General features: G+C 45.4%; 2 non-coding genes across 2 annotated transcripts in view; both read left to right on the top strand.

The window, feature by feature from the left end:
* Positions 1–19,390: 19,390 nt before the first annotated feature.
* LOC131269984 (5.8S ribosomal RNA) lies at positions 19,391–19,545 on the top strand. The gene has a single exon (XR_009179136.1). It is a non-coding gene; the product is annotated as a 5.8S ribosomal RNA (ribosomal RNA).
* Positions 19,546–20,032: 487 nt separating this feature from the next.
* Positions 20,033–20,238, top strand: part of LOC131269997 (large subunit ribosomal RNA) — a 4,091-nt gene continuing 3,885 nt past the window's right edge. Inside the window, exon 1 of the ribosomal RNA XR_009179149.1 lies at positions 20,033–20,238. This exon is cut by the window's right edge and continues 3,885 nt beyond it. This is a non-coding gene — a ribosomal RNA (large subunit ribosomal RNA).

The raw sequence follows: 20,238 nt of genomic DNA, 5'->3' as shown, positions 1-20,238 counted from the left end.
CCGCGATCGATTTGGAACAAAAAATTGACCTAGGCAAAGTTGTATGGAGGTAGGGACCCCTGAGAAAAAAGTTTGGTCCCGAGGCTCCTTGGACCACCAAGTCCCTAGGTCGGACCAAAATCGGAAAAAATCCGACCAAAGTCGAAAGTGTCGAAAATTTTAAAAAACCCCTTTTGGGGCCCTATGGCCTCCCTAGATAATGAAAAGTGAGGTCCGCGGCCGATCCGGAAGAAAAACTTGACCTAGGGAAACTTGTATGACGGTGTGGACCAAAAAAAAATTCGATGAGTGTATTTTAGACCGGCTCGAAAAAGTTTCCAAACATTTAACTGAACCAACTCTTTTAATTCCATGGGGTGGTGGGCGTCGAACAAAGTTGCCTAGGTCGACCACCAGAAAGACCAGTCGTGTTGTAATGGATGTTTTGACCACTTAGCTAGGGAATTCTAGTAGGTCGAAGCAAATTTGGGGTTCGAGATGAGTTGGTGAAAGTTGGTCCAACCTAGGTGTGCTTGGTGGAGGTTGACCATGAAAGTAGAGCATGATGGGAATGACCATAACTTTGGTTCTAGATGTCGGATCGGTACACTTTAGGCAGTTTTGGAAAGGTGAAGGCCTGCTCTAGCTATGTATCCTACCAAGCTGAGCGCCTACTAGTGACCCGGAGGAGGTATTAAGGGTCAAAGGCAAAAAGTGGTACCTTAAAGTGCATGTGACCAAGAAAATGGGAAAAACGGTATCGCCTATAGCTCAGGCTGTATGGCTCGGATCGGTAAGCTAAGATATGCGTTGGAAAGGTCTTGACGAGCGCTAGCTATGTGTCCTACCAAGCGAAGCGCTAAGTATTGAGCAAGTCGGTCATATTAAGGGGCAAAGGTGAAAAATGGTGGTTTAGAGGCAAAAATTCACCTTATGATCGAAAATAGCGAGCGAACGCTAAGAGCTACGAACACGGCGTAGAACAATCATAAGTAGGTTACCACAAGACCTAACTTTGGCCAATATAGAGCGAGAAGATCGGAGGTACCCAAGAGGGTGATATGGCTGGTTCAAAGTTGGGCAAAAACGAGACTTGAGAAATGGGTTGAAACACGGTATCGCGAATAACTCCGGCTGTATGGAACGGATCGACAAGCTAAGGCCAGCGTTGGAAAGGTCGAACCGAGCGCTAACTATAATCCCAAACAACCGAAGCGCTAAGTGTTGAGCAAAACTGAGTTATTAAGCGACAAAGTGGAAAAATAATACCAAAATGGCCAAAAATCACACAAGACCAAGAATACCGAGCAGGCGGTAAGAGATAGCGGGTTGACGTAGAATACTTATAAGTTTGCCTCTACGAGACCTAAAAGTCGGCCATAGACAGCGAGAAGATCGGACCACTCTGGAAGGGTGATACGAGTGGTCAAAAATAGGCAAAAATGAAACATGGCTAAAATGGATTTGACTTGTGCACCATGTAGCTCCGGCTGTATGGCATGGATTGTAAAGCTAGGATATGTTTTGGAAAGGTAACACCCAGCGCTAGATACGACTAGAAGAAAGCAAAGCGCTAACTAGCATGATTTGGAAGTTATTAAACGACAAAGTCGAAAAATGTTACCAAAATTGAAACTCGAGTACATTGGGCCAAAAAGTACAAGTTGTGAAATTTGGACTTACGAGTAAAATACCGAGCAGGCGGTAAGAGATAGAGACTTGGTGTAGAACAATTATATGTTGGGCATGTTATAACCTATATTTGGCCCGAACATAGTGACGAGATCGGTGGTACCCAAAAGGGTGGTACAGGTGTTAGATGGTTTTCCCAGAGCATAAGCTCCACATGATATGGAAAACGGGAAACATCATAACTTCGGCTGTATGGCATGGAATAGAACGAACAAGGTATCGATGGAAAGAGAAAAGGTAGCGCTAACTATAATTCCTACCAAGCAAAGCGCTAGCATGTGACCGTTCGGGTGTTATTGTGAGTCAAAGTCAGAAATTGTTACCACGAGAGGCGAAAATCCGACTAAGTCCATGAATACCGGGCTGGCGGTAAGAGATACGGCTTGGCCGTAGAACATTTATAAGTTGGCCAATACAAGACCTAAGTTTTGTCCATAGACGACAAGAAGATCGAAGATACGTGAAGGTGAGATATGGGCGTCCCAAAGTGGGCCTTTGAAAAAGTGACAAACTTCCCTTATAACAGCATACACCAAATATCTCTGGCTCTATGGCACCGAATAAGAAGTTGAGGTCAGCGATAGAAAGGTGATAGTCAGCGCTAAATATCATACGAACAGAGTGAAGCGCTAAAGGGAAAGGATCTTGGTGATATAAGGTGACAAAGTCGAGAAAAGTTGCCTCAAAATCATGAAAAATGTGAAAAAATGGCTAAGTCCCGGGTGCCTTAAGGGCAGGTTGATCGAATGTACCGAGCTGGCGGTAAGAGATAGAGACTTGGTGTAGAACAATTATATGTTTGGCATGGCAAGACCTACATTTGGTCAATACAAAGTGAGAAGATCAAAGAAACCCGTAAGGGTGATATTGGTGTCCAAAGGTAAAAAGCACTAAGTCTTGGGAAACTTATATGAAGAAAAAGGACCCTGATGGGTCATATAGGATGGATCGAAAAATCGGCTAAGTCCCAAAATGGGGATGTCAGAACTACACTAAAAAGTTACCACACCAAGCAAGGCAAACTTATATGAAGCAAAGGACCCATATGGGTCATATGGTATTTTACGAAAAATCGGCTAAGTCCCAAAATGATGATGTCAGAACTACACTAAAATGTTACCACACCAAGCAAGGCAAACTTATATGAAGGCAAGGACCCTGATGGGTCATATGGTATGGATCGAAAAATCGGCTAAGTCCCAAAATGGGGATGTCTGAACTACACTCAAATGTTACCACATCAAGCAAGGCAAACTTATATGAAGGAAAGGACCCTGATGGGTCATATGGTATTTTACGAAAAATCGGCTAAGTCAAAAAATGGGGATGTCAGAACTACACTCATGTGTTACCACACCAAGCAAGGCAAACTTATATGAAGGCAAGGACCCTGATGGGTCATATGGTAATTTACGAAAAATCGGCTAAGTCCCAAAATGATGATGTCAGAACTACACTCAAATGTTACCACACCAAGCAAGGCAAACTTATATGAAGCAAAGGACCCTGATGGGTCATATGGTATTGATCGAAAAATCGGCTAAGTCCCAAAATGGGGATGTCAGAACTACACTCAAATGTTACCACACCAAGCAAGGCAAACTTATATGAAGGCAAGGACCCTGATGGGTCATATGGTATATTACGAAAAATCGGCTAAGTCCCAAAATGGGGATGTCAGAACTACACTAAAAAGTTACCACACCAAGCAAGGCAAACTTATATGAAGGAAAGGACCCTGATGGGTCATATGGTATTTTACGAAAAATCGGCTAAGTCCCAAAATGATGATGTCAGAACCACACTCAAATGTTACCATACCAAGCAAGGCAAACTTATATGAAGCAAAGGACCCTGATGGGTCATATGGTATTTTACGAAAAATCGGCTAAGTCCCAAAATGATGATGTCAGAACTACACTCAAATGTTACCACACCAAGCAAGGCAAACTTATATGAAGCAAAGGACCCTGATGGGTCATATGGTATTGATCGAAAAATCGGCTAAGTCCCAAAATGGGGATGTCAGAACTACACTCAAATGTTACCACACCAAGCAAGGCAAACTTATATGAAGGCAAGGACCCTGATGGGTCATATGGTATTTTACGAAAAATCGGCTAAGTCCCAAAATGGGGATGTCAGAACTACACTAAAAAGTTACCACACCAAGCAAGGCAAACTTATATGAAGCAAAGGACCCATATGGGTCATATGGTATTTTACGAAAAATCGGCTAAGTCCCAAAATGATGATGTCAGAACTACACTCAAATGTTACCATACCAAGCAAGGCAAACTTATATGAAGCAAAGGACCCTGATGGGTCATATGGTATTTTACGAAAAATCGGCTAAGTCCCAAAATGGGGATGTCAGAACTACACTAAAAAGTTACCACACCAAGCAAGGCAAACTTATATGAAGCAAAGGACCCATATGGGTCATATGGTATTTTACGAAAAATCGGCTAAGTCCCAAAATGATGATGTCAGAACTACACTCAAATGTTACCACACCAAGCAAGGCAAACTTATATGAAGGCAAGGACCCTGATGGGTCATATGGTATTTTACGAAAAATCGGCTAAGTCCCAAAATGGGGATGTCAGAACTACACTCAAATGTTACCACACCAAGCAAGGCAAACTTATATGAAGGCAAGGACCCTGATGGGTCATATGGTATTTTACGAAAAATCGGCTAAGTCCCAAAATGGGGATGTCAGAACTACACTCAAATGTTACCACACCAAGCAAGGCAAACTTATATGAAGGAAAGGACCCTGATGGGTCATATGGTATGGATCGAAAAATCGGCTAAGTCCCAAAATGGGGATGTCAGAACTACACTCAAATGTTACCACACCAAGCAAGGCAAACTTATATGAAGGCAAGGACCCTGATGGGTCATATGGTATTTTACGAAAAATCGGCTAAGTCCCAAAATGGGGATGTCAGAACTACACTCAAATGTTACCACACCAAGCAAGGCAAACTTATATGAAGCAAAGGACCCTGATGGGTCATATGGTATTTTACGAAAAATCGGCTAAGTCCCAAAATGATGATGTCAGAACTACACTCAAATGTTACCACACCAAGCAAGGCAAACTTATATGAAGGCAAGGACCCTGATGGGTCATATGGTATGGATCGAAAAATCGGCTAAGTCCCAAAATGGGGATGTCAGAACTACACTCAAATGTTACCACACCAAGCAAGGCAAACTTATATGAAGCAAAGGACCCTGATGGGTCATATGGTATTTTACGAAAAATCGGCTAAGTCCCAAAATGGGGATGTCAGAACTACACTCAAATGTTACCACACCAAGCAAGGCAAACTTATATGAAGGAAAGGACCCTGATGGGTCATATGGTATTTTACGAAAAATCGGCTAAGTCCCAAAATGGGGATGTCAGAACTACACTCAAATGTTACCACACCAAGCAAGGCAAACTTATATGAAGGAAAGGACCCTGATGGGTCATATGGTATGGATCAAAAAATCGGCTAAGTCCCAAAATGGGGATGTCAGAACTACACTCAAATGTTACCACACCAAGCAAGGCAAACTTATATGAAGGCAAGGACCCTGATGGGTCATATGGTATTTTACGAAAAATCGGCTAAGTCCCAAAATGGGGATGTCAGAACTACACTCAAATGTTACCACACCAAGCAAGGCAAACTTATATGAAGCAAAGGACCCTGATGGGTCATATGGTATTGATTGAAAAATCGGCTAAGTCCCAAAATGGGGATGTCAGAACTACACTCAAATGTTACCACACCAAGCAAGGCAAACTTATATGAAGCAAAGGACCCTGATGGGTCATATGGTATTTTACGAAAAATCGGCTAAGTCCCAAAATGATGATGTCAGAACTACACTCAAATGTTACCACACCAAGCAAGGCAAACTTATATGAAGCAAAGGACCCTGATGGGTCATATGGTATTTTACGAAAAATCGGCTAAGTCCCAAAATGATGATGTCAGAACTACACTCAAATGTTACCATACCAAGCAAGGCAAACTTATATGAAGGCAAGGACCCTGATGGGTCATATGGTATTTTACGAAAAATCGGCTAAGTCCCAAAATGGGGATGTCAGAACTACACTCAAATGTTACCACACCAAGCAAGGCAAACTTATATGAAGCAAAGGACCCTGATGGGTCATATGGTATTGATCGAAAAATCGGCTAAGTCCCAAAATGGGGATGTCAGAACTACACTCATGTGTTACCACATCAAGCAAGGCAAACTTATATGAAGCAAAGGACCCTGATGGGTCATATGGTATTGATCGAAAAATCGGCTAAGTCCCAAAATGGGGATGTCAGAACTACACTCAAATGTTACCACACCAAGCAAGGCAAACTTATATGAAGGCAAGGACCCTGATGGGTCATATGGTATTTTACGAAAAATCGGCTAAGTCCCAAAATGGGGATGTCAGAACTACACTCAAATGTTACCACACCAAGCAAGGCAAACTTATATGAAGGCAAGGACCCTGATGGGTCATATGGTATATTACGAAAAATCGGCTAAGTCCCAAAATGGGGATGTCAGAACTACACTAAAAAGTTACCACACCAAGCAAGGCAAACTTATATGAAGGAAAGGACCCTGATGGGTCATATGGTATTTTACGAAAAATCGGCTAAGTCCCAAAATGATGATGTCAGAACCACACTCAAATGTTACCATACCAAGCAAGGCAAACTTATATGAAGCAAAGGACCCTGATGGGTCATATGGTATTTTACGAAAAATCGGCTAAGTCCCAAAATGATGATGTCAGAACTACACTCAAATGTTACCACACCAAGCAAGGCAAACTTATATGAAGCAAAGGACCCTGATGGGTCATATGGTATTGATCGAAAAATCGGCTAAGTCCCAAAATGGGGATGTCAGAACTACACTCAAATGTTACCACACCAAGCAAGGCAAACTTATATGAAGGCAAGGACCCTGATGGGTCATATGGTATTTTACGAAAAATCGGCTAAGTCCCAAAATGGGGATGTCAGAACTACACTAAAAAGTTACCACACCAAGCAAGGCAAACTTATATGAAGCAAAGGACCCATATGGGTCATATGGTATTTTACGAAAAATCGGCTAAGTCCCAAAATGATGATGTCAGAACTACACTCAAATGTTACCATACCAAGCAAGGCAAACTTATATGAAGCAAAGGACCCTGATGGGTCATATGGTATTTTACGAAAAATCGGCTAAGTCCCAAAATGGGGATGTCAGAACTACACTAAAAAGTTACCACACCAAGCAAGGCAAACTTATATGAAGCAAAGGACCCATATGGGTCATATGGTATTTTACGAAAAATCGGCTAAGTCCCAAAATGATGATGTCAGAACTACACTCAAATGTTACCACACCAAGCAAGGCAAACTTATATGAAGCAAAGGACCCTGATGGGTCATATGGTATTTTACGAAAAATCGGCTAAGTCCCAAAATGGGGATGTCAGAACTACACTCAAATGTTACCACACCAAGCAAGGCAAACTTATATGAAGCAAAGGACCCTGATGGGTCATATGGTATTTTACGAAAAATCGGCTAAGTCCCAAAATGATGATGTCAGAACTACACTCAAATGTTACCACACCAAGCAAGGCAAACTTATATGAAGGCAAGGACCCTGATGGGTCATATGGTATTTTACGAAAAATCGGCTAAGTCCCAAAATGGGGATGTCAGAACTACACTCAAATGTTACCACACCAAGCAAGGCAAACTTATATGAAGCAAAGGACCCTGATGGGTCATATGGTATTGATTGAAAAATCGGCTAAGTCCCAAAATGGGGATGTCAGAACTACACTCAAATGTTACCACACCAAGCAAGGCAAACTTATATGAAGCAAAGGACCCTGATGGGTCATATGGTATTGATTGAAAAATCGGCTAAGTCCCAAAATGGGGATGTCAGAACTACACTAAAAAGTTACCACACCAAGCAAGGCAAACTTATATGAAGCAAAGGACCCATATGGGTCATATGGTATTTTACGAAAAATCGGCTAAGTCCCAAAATGATGATGTCAGAACTACACTCATATGTTACCATACCAAGCAAGGCAAATTTATATGAAGGAAAGGACCCATATGGGTCATATGGTATTTTACGAAAAATCGGCTAAGTCCCAAAATGAGGATGTCAGAACTACACTAAAAAGTTACCACACCAAGCAAGGCAAAGTACCTAGGTGAACCCTAGGAAGAAACACGGACCAAGTCAGATGGCCTAAGTCAATAGAACAAGTGACCTAGGCAAAGTTGTATGGCGCTGAGGACCCTGAAAAATCTGGTTAGTGTAGTTTAGACAGGGTAGGTTTTTGGGTCGGCCGAACCCCCTTATTTTGGGTTTTGGCCTCATCAAGAAGCTACACCTAGGCAAACTGCCTAGGGTGAAAGTGCGAAGACCAATCGAATAGTAAGACAAGTTTTGACCGATCGCCCTAGGCAAGCTTGTATGAAGAAAGGGACCCTAAGGGTCATATGGAAATACATGAAAAATCGGCTAAGTCCCAAAATTGGGATGTCAGAACTACACTAAAAAGTTACCACATCAAGCAAGGCAAACTACCTAGGTGAACCCTAGCAAGAAACACGGACCAAGTCAGATGGCCTAAGTCAAGAGTGCAAGTGACCTAGGCAAAGTTGTATGACGGTGAGGACCCTGAAAAATCTGGTTAGTGTAGTTTAGACAGGGGAGGTTTTTGGGTCGGCTGAACCTCCTTATTTTGGGTTTTGACCTCCTCAAGAAGCTACACCTAGGCAAACTGCCTAGGGTGAAAGTGCGAAGACCAATCGAATAGTAAGACAAGTTTTGACCGATCGCCCTAGGCAAGCTTGTATGAAGAAAGGGACCCTATGGGTCATATGGAAATACATGAAAAATCGGCTAAGTCCCAAAATTGGGATGTCTGAACTACACTAAAAAGTTACCACATCAAGCAAGGCAAAGTACCTAGGTGAACCCTAGCAAGAAACACGGACCAAGTCAGATGGCCTAAGTCAAGAGAACAAGTGACCTAGGCAAAGTTGTATGACGGTGAGGACCCTGAAAAATCTGGTTAGTGTAGTTTAGACAGGGGAGGTTTTTGGGTCGGCTGAACCTCCTTATTTTGGGTTTTGACCTCCTCAAGAAGCTACACCTAGGCAAACTGCCTAGGGTGAAAGTGCGAAGACCAATCGAATAGTAAGACAAGTTTTGACCGATCGCCCTAGGCAAGCTTGTATGAAGAAAGGGACCCTATGGGTCATATGGAAATACATGAAAAATCGGCTAAGTCCCAAAATTGGGATGTCTGAACTACACTAAAAAGTTACCACAGCAAGCAAGGCAAAGTACCTAGGTGAACCCTAGGAAGAAACACGGACCAAGTCAGATGGCCTAAGTCAAGAGTACAAGTGACCTAGGCAAAGTTGTATGGCGCTGAGGACCCTGAAAAATCGGGTTAGTGTAGTTCAGACAGGGGAGGTTTCTGGGTCGGCTGAACCTCCTTATTTCGGGTTTTGGCCTCCTCAAGAAGACAGACCTAGGCAAACTGCCTAGGGTGAAAGTGCGAAGACCAATCGAATAGTAAGACAAGTTTTGACCGATCGCCCTAGGCAAGCTTGTATGAAGAAAGGGACCCTATGGGTCATATGGAAATACATGAAAAATCGGCTAAGTCCCAAAATTGGGATGTCTGAACTACACTAAAAAGTTACCACATCAAGCAAGGCAAAGTACCTAGGTGAACCCTAGGAAGAAACACGGACCAAGTCAGATGGCCTAAGTCAAGAGTACAAGTGACCTAGGCAAAGTTGTATGGCGCTGAGGACCCTGAATAATCGGGTTAGTGTAGTTCAGACAGGGGAGGTTTCTGGGTCGGCTGAACCTCCTTATTTCGGGTTTTGGCCTCCTCAAGAAGACAGACCTAGGCAAAGTGCCTAGGGTGAAAGTGCGAAGACCAATCGAATAGTAAGACAAGTTTTGACCGATCGCCCTAGGCAAGCTTGTATGAAGAAAGGGACCCTATGGGTCATATGGAAATATACGAAAAATCGGCTAAGTCCCGAAATTGGGATGTCTGAACTACACTAAAAAGTTACCACATCAAGCAAGGCAAAGTACCTAGGTGAACCCTAGGAAGAAACACGGACCAAGTCAGATGGCCTAAGTCAAGAGTACAAGTGACCTAGGCAAAGTTGTATGGCGCTAAGGACCATGAAAAATCGGGTTAGTGTAGTTAAGACAGGGGAGGTTTCAGGGTCGGCTGGACCTCCTTATTTCGGGTTTTGGCCTCCTCAAGAAGACAGACCTAGGCGAACTGCCTAGGGTGAAAGTGCGAAGACCAATCGAATAGTAAGACAAGTTTTGACCGATCGCCCTAGGCAAGCTTGTATGAAGAAAGGGACCCTATGGGTCATATGGAAATACATGAAAAATCGGCTAAGTCCCAAAATTAGGATGTCTGAACTACACTAAAAAGTTACCACATCAAGCAAGGCAAAGTACCTAGGTGAACCCTAGGAAGAAACACGGACCAAGTCGGATGGCCTAAGTCAAGAGTACAAGTGACCTAGGCAAAGTTGTATGGCGCTGAGGACCCTGAAAAATCGGGTTAGTGTAGTTCAGACAGGGGAGGTTTCAGGGTCGGCCGAACCTCCTTATTTCGGGTTTTGGCCTCCTCAAGAAGACAGACCTAGGCGAACTGCCTAGGGTGAAAGTGCGAAGACCAATCGAATAGTAAGACAAGTTTTGACCGATCGCCCTAGGCAAGCTTGTATGAAGAAAGGGACCCTATGGGTCATATGGAAATACATGAAAAATCGGCTAAGTCCCAAAATTGGGATGTCTGAACTACACTAAAAAGTTACCACATCAAGCAAGGCAAAGTACCTAGGTGAACCCTAGGAAGAAACACGGACCAAGTCAGATGGCCTAAGTCAAGAGTACAAGTGACCTAGGCAAAGTTGTATGGCGCTGAGGACCCTGAAAAATCGGGTTAGTGTAGTTCAGACAGGGGAGGTTTCTGGGTCGGCTGAACCTCCTTATTTCGGGTTTTGGCCTCCTCAAGAAGACAGACCTAGGCAAAGTGCCTAGGGTGAAAGTGCGAAGACCAATCGAATAGTAAGACAAGTTTTGACCGATCGCCCTAGGCAAGCTTGTATGAAGAAAGGGACCCTATGGGTCACATGGAAATATACGAAAAATCGGCTAAGTCCCGAAATTGGGATGTCTGAACTACACTAAAAAGTTACCACATCAAGCAAGGCAAAGTACCTAGGTGAACCCTAGGAAGAAACACGGACCAAGTCAGATGGCCTAAGTCAAGAGTACAAGTGACCTAGGCAAAGTTGTATGGCGCTAAGGACCATGAAAAATCGGGTTAGTGTAGTTAATACAGGGGAGGTTTCAGGGTCGGCTGGACCTCCTTATTTCGGGTTTTGGCCTCCTCAAGAAGACAGACCTAGGCGAACTGCCTAGGGTGAAAGTGCGAAGACCAATCGAATAGTAAGACAAGTTTTGACCGATCGCCCTAGGCAAGCTTGTATGAAGAAAGGGACCCTATGGGTCATATGGAAATACATGACAAATCGGCTAAGTCCCAAAATAAGGATGTCTGAACTACACTAAAAAGTTACCACATCAAGCAAGGCAAAGTACCTAGGTGAACCCTAGGAAGAAACACGGACCAAGTCGGATGGCCTAAGTCAAGAGTACAAGTGACCTAGGCAAAGTTGTATGGCGCTGAGGACCCTGAAAAATCGGGTTAGTGTAGTTCAGACAGGGGAGGTTTCAGGGTCGGCCGAACCTCCTTATTTCGGGTTTTGGCCTCCTCAAGAAGACAGACCTAGGCGAACTGCCTAGGGTGAAAGTGCGAAGACCAATCGAATAGTAAGACAAGTTTTGACCGATCGCCCTAGGCAAGCTTGTATGAAGAAAGGGACCCTATGGGTCATATGGAAATATACGAAAAATCGTCTAAGTCCCAAAATTTTGATGTCAGAACTACACTATAAAGTTACCACATTAGCAAGGCAGACTTGTATGAAGAACGGGACCCTGGTTAAAGTAGCAAATATCCCAAACCGAACATGAATATTATACACACAAGAGTACGAACATAAAGGAACACGGACCAAGCGTACCGAGAGAATCGGTACTATAGAACCCTCGTGGTTCTACACAAAGACTTTATGTTAGGGGTTCAAGCCCCATAGTACTCAAACGGTGACAGTAGCAAATATCCCAAAACGAACGTGAATCTTATTCACAAGAGTACGAACATAAAGGAACACGGACCAAGCGTACCGAGAGAATCGGTACTATAGAGCCCTCGTGGTTCTACACAAAGACTTTATGTTCGGGGTTCACACCCCAAATCGAACGTGGAATTTACTTTCTGATGGTCATGCGGTCGTCCAAAGGGGTCTAGTATCCTGGGATGACAAGCATCACGGGCAAAGCTCGTATCAAAACAGTCGAAGAGGCCCGCGAAAGCTTGCTTTCCATGGCTATGCGATGCACAAATTGAGTTTACTCACCGTAGTATAAAACGAACGAACCGAACCTATCCGAGTAGGGATAATGGGCGCAGTAACATACTTCTGTGACCCAGCGAGAGTTGAACGAGGTGACATGAACTGTCAGTGGCTTATATCAGATGGGATACATACATGAGATTGCTTTCAAATCTACACTCGAAAACCTAACCAAGTAAAAGCGAACGTGGGGAGGATTCGAAACCGGTAACGAAATCTTAAGCTGGAAAGAGTCATCACTATGGATACATATTATGCGAAACCAATCAAGTGCTCAGTACTGATCCAAAACCGAAGAGCACTAGTGAACACCTTAATCTCACCCTAGTTCACATCCAAGTGATCGACCACGTGTGTGAAGCAAAGACCAATCGAATTCCTCAATGGACCGAACACTATGAACAAATGGCCAAAAACGTTATAACTATCCAAACATACTACTATCTAGCGAAAGTCATCACGATGGAACCATACCATGATCTTTAACCTATAGCGCTCACCATATTCCTACCCAGAGTGCAAGTGAACAGATTGCCCACCCTTACCCAGTTCACAACCACGTGATCGACTAACATACCGAGGTTACCACAAGTCAAAGTTATACGTTTACAAGCGCAAGACCAATCGAAAACCCCGAAAGCAATCTCGACCCAAAATGTATTATCCGTGAGTGTAGTCGAGTCTCGTACTCGTCATCTGTAATCGTCGGATAGAATATCCAGTACACGGTTGTCTTTCCAAATGAAATCTACATACAGAACTCGCTCTTGGCAAATGGGTGGCATTGGCGCAATCAGGAGCGAGTTCCCGTCCGGGTGCCAAGTGATTGGCAAATGTCTGGGGGAAAGCAACCATATATTGATTTGTCTGTTAGTGTACTGGGTGTTTGAGGTATGTAGTATCCACGCTTGGTTGGGTGTGTCAGAGGACCATGGATGCGTTCACAACCCCAATTGGGGTACATCGGGAATGATTTTGTGGAACCGATGTGCCCGGCACACACTAAGTTTTGTTGCAAGTTAATAGTGTGCCATGTCCGGGGGGGTTGTGATTAAACTCTGGTGAATTGCGTACTGTGGTGAATGGGGTATGAAAGCCCCGCAGTTGCAATGATCGGACGCGCCTAGCGTGTCCTTTAGTTGATGGTAGGGAAATGAAGGCCCTTGTCAGCTCACCTAAGTATTCATGGAAGTTTGGCATAAGGTCGCTGTGGTAGGGGTATGAAGGCCCCGTCAGCGCATGCACAATCGGGCGCACGTGCGCTTAGCGGAGTCGAATGCCGCTCAAGTGCCTGTCCGGTGCATCGGGTGTGTGTGATACGAGGGCAATGAGGTTCGCACGGGGGCTCGCCTCCCGTGTGCTACCGGACTTGACAACATATAGAACGTGGTGTTTGCTCCTCCGGGTGCAATGGGACAATGAACATTCGAACGCAAAGTCGGAATTCTGGTTGATCCTACCAGTAATATACGCTCGTCTCAAAGGTTAAGCCATGCATGTCTAAGTACAAACAGATTTAATGTGAAACCGCATAAGGCTCAGTATAACAGCTATAATTTACGAGATCATCAACCTAGTTACTTGGATAACTGTGGAAAATCTAGAGCTAATACATGCAACATGCCAGGACCCTCGCGGGAACTGGTGCACTTATTAGTCAAACCAATCGCGGGTTCTCCGTGTCATTGAGTTGAAGTCTGGATAATGATGCTGATCGTATGGTCTCGCACCGACGACAGATCTCGCAAATATCTGCCCTATCAACTATGGATGGTAGTATAGAGGACTACCATGGTTGCAACGGGTAACGGGGAATCAGGGTTCGATTCCGGAGAGGGAGCCTGAGAAATGGCTACCACATCCAAGGAAGGCAGCAGGCGCGTAAATTACCCAATCCCGGGACGGGGAGGTAGTGACGAGAAATAACAATATGAAACTCTTTAATGATGTTTCATAATTGGAATGAGTAGAGCATAAATCCTTCTACGAGGATCAAGTGGAGGGCAAGTCTGGTGCCAGCAGCCGCGGTAATTCCAGCTCCACTAGCGTATATTAAAATTGTTGCGGTTAAAACGTTCGAAGTTGATACTTGTCCAACACAGTCCGGCTCCGCCGACCCGGTCAACCCGTGGTCGGTGGGCCAAGTCGGAATCTGGTTGCGACTCAATGGTGTGGTAGGGCACCAAGTCTGTGTCATGGTGTGCCCTTCAACGGGTGCAAGTGTAACATAGAGCTCGACCGCTCACGTTTACCTTGAACAAATTAGAGTGCTTAAAGCAGGGTGCCCAAACGCCCTAGAATAATCTTGCATGGAATAATGGAATACGACCTTGGTCTAATCTTTCATTGGTTTGTACTCAGACCGGAGGTAATGATTAACAGAAGTAGTTGGGGACACTAGTATTACGGCGCGAGAGGTGAAATTCGTAGACCGTCGTAAGACTAACTAAAGCGAAGGCATTTGTCAAGGATGCTTTCTTTAATCAAGAACGAAAGTTAGAGGATCGAAGGCGATTAGATACCGCCCTAGTTCTAACCGTAAACGATGCCAACTAGCAATTGGGAGACGCTACAACCAGGTGCTCTCAGTAGCTTCCGGGAAACCAAAGTCAGGTTCCGGGGGAAGTATGGTTGCAAAGTTGAAACTTAAAGGAATTGACGGAAGGGCACCACAATGAAATGGAGCTTGCGGTTCAATTTGACTCAACACGGGAAAACTTACCAGGTCCGAACTTATGGAGGTGAGACAGATTAATAGCTCTTTCTCAAATTTAAGGGTAGTGGTGCATGGCCGTTCTTAGTTCGTGGATTGATTTGTCTGGTTAATTCCGATAACGAACGTGACTCACATATGCTAACTAGAACGCAGTCAGCGTTAATGCGTCGATGCCGATTGGAACGGGTTAGGACCTTTCGGTGGAGTATGACCTGACACCTTCGCTGTTCGTGTGCGCAAGTGCACTTACGGTACGCTGCTTAGCAGGACAATTTGTGTTTAGCAAAATGAGATCGAGCGATAACAGGTCCGTGATGCCCTTAGATGTTCTGGGCTACACGCGTGCTACAATGTGGGTAGCAGCGTGTCTCCTATTCCGAGAGGAACGGGAAATCACTCAAATACTCACTTAGTAGGGATTATGGATTGCAATGGTCCATATGAACTCGGAACTTCTAGTAAGTGCTGGTCATCAGCCAGCGTTGAATACGTCCCTGCCCTTTGTACACACCGCCCGTCGCTACTACCGATGGATTATTTAGTGAGGTCTTTGGAGATGATCGTTCGCTGGATCCTCGTGAACCGCGTCTGCTTTATCGAAGTTGACCGAACTTGATGATTTAGAGGAAGTAAAAGTCGTAACAAGGTTTCCGTAGGTGAACCTGCGGAAGGATCATTAGTGGCCAAGTGATCCTTCCAGAAGTCCGAACCTGCGGGTTGAGACTTCGGCACAAGTTGCCATATGATAATTGACGAAACACTATAGAAGTCCGAACCTGCGGGTTGAGACTTCGGCACAAGTTGCCATATGATAATTGACGAAACACTATAGAAGTCCGAACCTGCGGGTTGAGACTTAGGCACAAGTTGCCTTATATAAAACTTCGAACAAATACACAAGTCCGAACCTGCGGGTTGAGACTTAGGCACAAGTTGCCATATGATAGTTGACGAAACACGTTAGAAGTCCGAACCTGCGGGTTGAGACTTCGGCACAAGTTGCCATATGAACATTGACGAAACACTATGAAGTCCGAACCTGCGGGTTGAGACTTAGGCACAAGTTGCCTTATATATAACTTCGAACAAATACACAAGTCCGAACCTGCGGGTTGAGACTTAGGCACAAGTTGCCTTATATATAACTTCGAACAAATACACAAGTCCGAACCTGCGGGTTGAGACTTAGGCACAAGTTGCCTTATACATACATTGGCCAAATAAACAGATGTCCGAACCTGCGGGTTGAGACTTAATGCGATCTAGATACCAAGTTGACATCCAATACCTGTTGAGCAAAACCAAAGATTCCCTGTTCTCGAATGAATACACTATATAACAGGGAATCATGAAGAAATCAAGCAAGCGTGAAACAAAGTCATCACTTGGGCATGCTCGATAGCCAACCACATGACATTAACCTAAGAGAGCATGCAAACCACATGATACCTATAAACGGTTAACCCGCCCTAGTTCAATTGTTCGCCAAGTGATGACTTCAGTATGGCTAAGAGAAAAACTTTTAAATGGGAAAAACTCTAAGTCCGAACCTCCGGGTTGAGACTTTCCGCGTCCGGAGGTACGCGTACCGCCTACCCGAAAGATGGTGAATCAGGGGTGTCCGATCAGCAATGGTCGGATGCCCCGTCGTAGTCCAACTATGACAATCAAAGTCAAGACCTCCGGGTTGAGACTTTCCGCGTCCGGAGGTACGCGTACCGCCTACCCGAAAGATGGTGTGCTTCTGGGGTATTCGATGAGTCGGATACCCCGTCGTAGTCCAACTATGACAATACAAAGTCAAGACCTCCGGGTTGAGACTTCCGCGTCGGAGGTGCGCGCACCGCCTACCCGAAAGATGATGAATCAGGGGTGTTCGATCAGCAATGGTCGGATGCCCCGTCGTAGTCCAACTATGACAATCAAAGTCAAGACCTCCGGGTTGAGACTTTCCGCGAGTACAAGCATAAAGGAACACGGACCAAGCCGTACCGAGAGAATCGGTACTAGAGCCCTTGTGGTTCTACATTGAGAGAGCCCTCGTGGTTCTCATTAGGGGCTTTATGCAAGTCGTACTCAATACTGTGGTGTGAAGTATAAAGTAGTCCTCGCCTGGTCCACGCTGCTTCGGCGGTCCTGGGTAAGATAGTTCATTCTAGCTTGCCCTATAGTGGAATGAGGACACTTAATGCTTCGTCTTTTAGCGGCGGCTAGACTCCTCCTCACGGGGAACGAGTTGACGCACACAGCGGCGGCTTACGCACTATGGCAATCATGGATGCCTGAAGATTCCGTGAAGTTCTCCCCTGGTCCACGCTGCCTCGGCAGTCCTGGGTAAAATGGAATATTTCCAGCTTGCCCTATAGTGGAAGAGGACTATCCAACAATACAAAGTCAAGACCTCCGGGTTGAGACTTTCCGCGTCGGTGGTGTCGCGCACCGCCTATCCGAAAGATGGTGTAACAGGGGTGTTCGATCAGCAATGGTCGGATGCCCCGTCATAGTCCAACTATGACAACCAAAGTCAAGACCTCCGGGTTGAGACTTTCCGCGTCCGGAGGTACGCGTACCGCCTACCCGAAAGATGGTGTGCTTCTGGGGTATTCGATGAGTCGGATACCCCGTCGTAGTCCAACTATGACAATACAAAGTCAAGACCTCCGGGTTGAGACTTCCGCGTCGGAGGTGCGCGCACCGCCTACCCGAAAGATGATGAATCAGGGGTGTTCGATCAGCAATGGTCGGATGCCCCGTCGTAGTCCAACTATGACAATCAAAGTCAAGACCTCCGGGTTGAGACTTCCGCGTCCGGAGGTACGCGTACCGCCTACCCGAAAGATGGTGAATCAGGGGTGTTCGATCAGCAATGGTCGGATGCCCCGTCGTAGTCCAACTATGACAATCAAAGTCAAGACCTCCGGGTTGAGACTTTCTAAGAGTACAAGCATAAAGGAACACGGACCAAGCCGTACCGAGAGAATCGGTACTAGAGCCCTCGTGGTTCTACATTGAGAGAGCCCTCGTGGTTCTCATTAGGGGCTTTATGCAAGTCGTACTCAATACTGTGGTGTGAAGTATAAAGTATAGAGTCCTCCACTGGTCCACGCTGCTCCGGCGGTCCTGGGTAAGATAGTTCATTCTAGCTTGCCCTATGTGGAAGAGGACTCAATACCCTACCTGTTGAGCTTGAAACAAAGTCATCACTTGGGCATGCTCATATTGCCATACACAATTACATTATATTCGAATGAGCATGCAAGCGACCCTATATAGACCGAACCAAAACGATAGATACCGCCGTAGTTCACCCCCACCAAGTGATGACTTCAGTATGGCTAGTGTGTGAAGTATAAAGTATAGTCCTCCCCTGGTCCACACTGCTTCGGCGGTCCTGGGTAAGATAGTTAGTTCTAGCTTGCCCTATGTGGAAGAGGACACCATACTTAATACTGTGGTGTAATGAACAAAGTATAGTCCTCCACTGGTCCACGCTGCTTTGCAGTCCTGGGTAAGATAGTTAGTTCTAGCTTGCCCTATGTGGAAGAGGGCATACAAGACAAAGTATAGTTCTCCCCTGGTCCACGCTGCTCCGGCGGTCCTGGGTAAGATAGTTAATTCTAGCTTGCCCTATGTGGAAGAGGACTCAATACCCTACCTGTTGAGCTTGAAACAAAGTCATCACTTGGGCATGCTCTATAGCCAATCACATGACATTAACCTAAGAGAGCATGCAGCGTATTATCCCAATGCAAAGTAAACGATAGACTCGCCCTAGTTCAGTGCTTCAACCAAGTGATGACTTCAATTTGGCTAGTGTGTGAAGTATAAAGTATAGTCCTCCCCTGGTCCACACTGCTTCGGCGGTCCTGGGTAAGATAGTTAATTCTAGCTTGCCCTATGTGGAAGAGGACACCATACTTAATACTGTGGTGTAATGAACAAAGTATAGTCCTCCACTGGTCCACGCTGCTCCGGCGGTCCTGGGTAAGATAGTTCATTCTAGCTTGCCCTATGTGGAAGAGGACACTTCATACTTCGTCTCTAAGCGGCGGCTTGACTCCTCCCTACGGGGAACGGGTTTACGCGCACAGCGGCGGCTTACGCACTATGGCAGTCATGGATGCCTTACGTTTCTATGAAAAGTGTGTTCCTCCCCTGGTCCACGCTGCTTCGGCAGTCCTGGGTAAGATAGTTAGTTCTAGCTTGCCCTATGTGGAAGAGGACACGTAGACTTACTGTGGTGTGAAGTATAAGGTTCAGTTCTCCCCTGGTCCACGCCGCTTCGGCCGTCCTGGGTAAAATGGATTCATCCAGCTTGCCCTATGTGGAATGAGGACACTTTATGCTTCGTCTCTAAGCGGCGGCTTGCTCCTCCCTACGGGGAACGGGTATACGCGCACAGCGGCGGCTTACGCAAGTTAGTCACCCTCGGCAGTGGATCACTCGGCTCATGGATCGATGAAGACCGCAGCTAACTGCGCGTCATAATGTGAACTGCAGGACACATGAACATTGATAAGTTGAACGCATATTGCACGTCGTGGGAACCTACCATGATGTACAGATGACTGAGCGCTTATATTTGAGAAATGTATCGCATACATTTAACTACGCCGTGACACCCGTCACGAGACGTGCACCATGATGTTAACTAGGGTCGCGACGACCCGCTAGCATTAAAGAACCCGTGGTTTACAATATACTGGCATTGGAATTCGAAGTATTTAGAGCGTCCGTGTTCCCGCGTGAGGCGGAAGTACGAGGAGAAGGCGTGCTTGTGGTGTCTGTGGTGGTGTTTACTGATGTCTAGCTTCAGCTTATTTATTTATTTAAATAGAAGCGAAGATGTCAAAGTAGCGTCGAAGCAGCAGCGGTAGCACAAATGATTCAAGTATGGAAGTTGACCAAAGGAACACAAACAAACTAGCGTATGGGCAATGGAAGGTATCAGTGAGTTAAACCACACGCGGGCTAACAGCCCGTTAACCGAGTCCAACGGTACATATTGGACATTGAAACAAAGTAGTCGCAAGCCAGATGTGACGATAACAACCGCAAGGTACATAAGCCTCAGTTCATGTGTGACAACCCCCTGAATTTAAGCATATTAATAAGGGGAGGAAAAGAAACCAACCGGGATTCCCTGAGTAGCTGCGAGCGAAACGGGAGAAGCTCAGCACGTAGGGGTGGCGGCCAGTCCGTCTATCCGATTCCGTGTACTGGTGCGTCTCACTATCCGTCATCTTAGCGCTTTTCAAGTCCAACTTGAAT

This window comes from Anopheles coustani, assembly GCF_943734705.1.
Source record: "Anopheles coustani chromosome X unlocalized genomic scaffold, idAnoCousDA_361_x.2 X_unloc_12, whole genome shotgun sequence".
In the NCBI taxonomy this organism is placed as follows: Eukaryota; Metazoa; Arthropoda; class Insecta; order Diptera; family Culicidae; genus Anopheles; species Anopheles coustani.
Note: the sequence above shows the minus strand (reverse complement) of the source record. Positions and strands in the feature narration are given on the sequence as shown.